Source organism: Miscanthus floridulus, unplaced genomic scaffold (assembly GCF_019320115.1).
Source record: "Miscanthus floridulus cultivar M001 unplaced genomic scaffold, ASM1932011v1 fs_647_8_9, whole genome shotgun sequence".
Classification (NCBI taxonomy): Eukaryota; Viridiplantae; Streptophyta; class Magnoliopsida; order Poales; family Poaceae; genus Miscanthus; species Miscanthus floridulus.
Window position 1 is genome coordinate 3694 of NW_027097062.1, and position 3693 is coordinate 7386.

Genomic DNA, 3693 nt, shown 5'->3' on the forward strand with positions numbered 1-3693 from the left:
GGGTGATGCCCCGATCCGTTGGAAAGTGGTGGCTCGGAGGTGCATCCGGCCAGGCCTCCAAGATCGATGGCAATGCGGGCGAGCCTCTTTCAGAGGTGGAGGTGCAGGATCCCCTAGATCTGGCGAGGGCAAACGATGGACGGCGGCTCCTTCCTCTCCCTTTCCCGCACCTATCTTTGAGATTGACACCAGGGTAACAGGTTGTTCCTTTTCTGCCTTTTCAAAGTTCAATACAGCAGAGGAGGGCATTCAAATTGTTAGATTGATCTCTAACCCAACTAGACCCAACGGCCCAGTTGGGCCTTTGATTCGCGCCCTAATCGGGGACGGCCAGCCCACCATGGCTAGAGGGCCCCTGTCACCCTGCGCTATAAAAAGAGGTGGGGGCCGGCGGCTCTAATCACGAGGTTGATCTGAGCCGAGCTCCCCACCGACACCAAGCTCCCCACCGACACCAAAACCCTAGTCCGATCTAGAGGGCGCGCAGTCAGTGATGGGAAGCCACCAGCCGTGCCGCCACTGGACTCCACTGTCTTCACCGCCGGTCGCCACCGCGCATCACCGACCCCGCCTTCACCGACCGTCGCTGCCTTAGCGTAGACGTCGACCCCATGGCGGACACGAGCAGATCTTCTTCCACTGTGGTCTCAGGTCTGACACAACCATCTTCTACCTCTCCCTTCTCTCTAGTTCTACATGCATTAGAATGTACTGCTTCTCTTATACCGAATAGAACCCTTCTACCGTCTAGATCTATGATCCTAGTGATTCAAAGAATCTAACAATGGTATCATAGCATCGTTTAGGTATAGATCTAGCTTATCAGTTTAGATCCATTCGGATCTGAGAAAAGGAAAGAGGGTTCAGATGAACCCTAACCCTAACTGGGTTAAAGAAAGGATAAAAAGAAGAGGGTTTTGGCCTTAAGAACGTAAGAGCCGAACCCTAAATCCGTAAAAGTCTTCAACGGGGAAGAGAAACAGTAAAACCCTAACCCTAACTTCGATCCCCATCTCAAATTGGTTGAATCCGAGCACCAAAAGAGAACCAAATCCGAAGGGGGAGAAGGGGAAAGGGAGGCCTACCTCGCCGCTGCGCAGCGCCGCTATCACGCCGGCGCATGGGGAAAAGACACCGAGCTAGGGGCGCTGCTCACCGGGCTCTGGCCAAAGGGGCGCCACAGCCAGGCCGCTCGATGGTGGCGCGCTCACCCGCTGGGGAGCACACACGCTGGCGAGGGCGCCGGCGACGGCGCCATAGCTCCACCGTTTCGCCTCGCTCGGACTCGCTCGGTTGCCACTGTGGTGCGCTCAGGAGAGAAGTGAGAGCGGTGAAGAGAGAGAGTGCAGAGGAGAAAATGAGTTAGGGTTTCGAGAGGAGGCCGGCGTCGGCGGTTTTTATTCGCCCGAAGACGCCGCGCAGCCGTCCGATGCAGACGGACGCCTCAGATCGAACAGGACGCATCGTGGCCTAGGCGGGCGAGCGCGCCGCGGAGCTTTGTTGGCCCAGGCCCACGTTGCGGCCTGGGTGGCAGCTCGCGCGCGCGGAGGCGATGGGCCGAGCCGGCTTTTTGACGATTTTGGGCCGAAACAGTAACGAATGAGCTCGGTTTCAAATTTTTCTTTTTCCAGAAAATTGAAAAATGGAAATTAGCTCAAAAGACAATAGAAAAAGTATTTTTCCTTGTGGGTAAAATTCAAGAAAATGAGTTCATTTATTCCGCTGCGTATTTAAAGATGTTATTTTCATTATTAAATTCGAACCAACGGGAGAATTTAATTTTGAAAATGGTATGTTTTAATTGATCATAATATTATTATTATTCTGACCAATGTTGATTAATGGCAATATTATGATGCTTTGTCATGCATTAATTCTATTTCTGGCCAACGGTGATGTAGAATTAGTGTAGAGAACAATTGTATGTTTTAATTTTGACCAACATTGAAACCAAGGCATGCAGTTGTTATTGTTATTATTTATGTTCTCACACTATTTGAATTGTGTTTTTAAGCGGATACAACTTGATGAGTTGTATTAAAGAGATCCCCACTCTCAAAGGTGATAACTACATTGAGTGGAAGAAAAAGATCGACCTAGCCTTCATCTTGGCTAAGGTGGACTGGGTAGTCACCACACCGTGTCCCACAGAACCTGTGGCATCGGTAAGGAAGACAAACGAGGCTGATGTCGCTTGGGCAACCAAAGAGAGGGATTTTACATCCCAAAGAATGTCCTATGACCTTAAGCATAGGAAGTGGGTCACTACCAACAAAAAGTGTTTGACTGTGATAAATAACACGATTGAGCCTGCAATTGTGGGCTCAATCTCAGAGTGTGACACCATCACCGAGTATCTCGAAAGAATAAAGAGTTAGTTCACTGGCTCTTTAAAGACATATGCTACCCAGCTGATAAAGCAGCTAGTAACAGAGAGGTACTCAGGTAATGGTGGCATTAGAGAGCACATACTAAGGATGAGCAATTTAGCATCCAAGCTAAAACCAATGGATCTGGCTCTCAAGGATGAGTTCCTTATCCATCTGATTTTTGCTTCCTTGTCAAAAGAGTTTGACACTTTTGTTGTCAACTACAACATACAGCTCGAGAAGTGGGACATGGAGAGGCTCATGGCTATGTGTGTGCAAGAGGAGGAGAGAATAAAAGCTACCAATGGTGGCTCTATTAATTATTTGAAAGACAATAAGAAAAAGAACAATAATGCTAACTCCTCAAAGTCAAAGGGAAAGGGTCCCATGCTACATCAGCCTCAGCAAAACAAGTTCAGAATAGAGAAAGATCAATATCTCTACTGCAAGAAGACGAGACATTATAAGATAGATTGTCCCGATTACCTAAAGATGATCATGGCAAAGAAAGGTGAGAACATTATTACGTTCATAAATGAATCCCTGTATGTACAGTATTTAAAATCTACTTGGTGGATTGACTCAGGTGCAACTGTTCATGTTGCTAATTCTTTACAGGGATTCCATTCGACGAGGACTATGCAAAGAAGCGAAAGACATGTTAAAGTAGCAAATGAAGTCCAAGTAGAAGTTGAAGCCGTTGACGATCTTTCTCTAGAGCTTGCTAATGGTTTCAAACTTATACTTAGAGATGTTCTTTATATTCCCTCATTACAGAGGAACTTGATTAGTGTTTCATGTTTGGACAACAATGGATATGATTGCCATTTTGGAAATGGCAAATGTAAGATAACATTTAATGATGCATGTGTTGATCTTGCTATCTTACAAAATGAGCTTTATTTGCTATCACTACGTGATGATGTGAATGTTGTATGCGATAATGGGAACGTTGCATGCGATAATGTGAATGTATCCTCGTCTGTGGATGTAAACAGAAAATGAGATACATTATCGAAATTATGGCACTATCGTTTAGGCCATATTTTAAGGAGGAGAATAGAAAGACTAGTTAAGAATGATATTATTTCTCCATTAGAGCTCTCAGATTTAGAACAATATAGAGAATGCATTAAAGGAAAGTATGTAAAGAAAATTAAGAAAGATGCCAAACAAAGTGCAGGAATTCTATAGATTATTCACACAGACATCTGTGGTCCGTTTCCTGTAAAGAGTGTGGATGGTTATGATTCATTTATAACATTCACAGATGATTACTCCCGTTATGGCTATATTTATCCAATCAAAGAAAGAATAGAAGCAT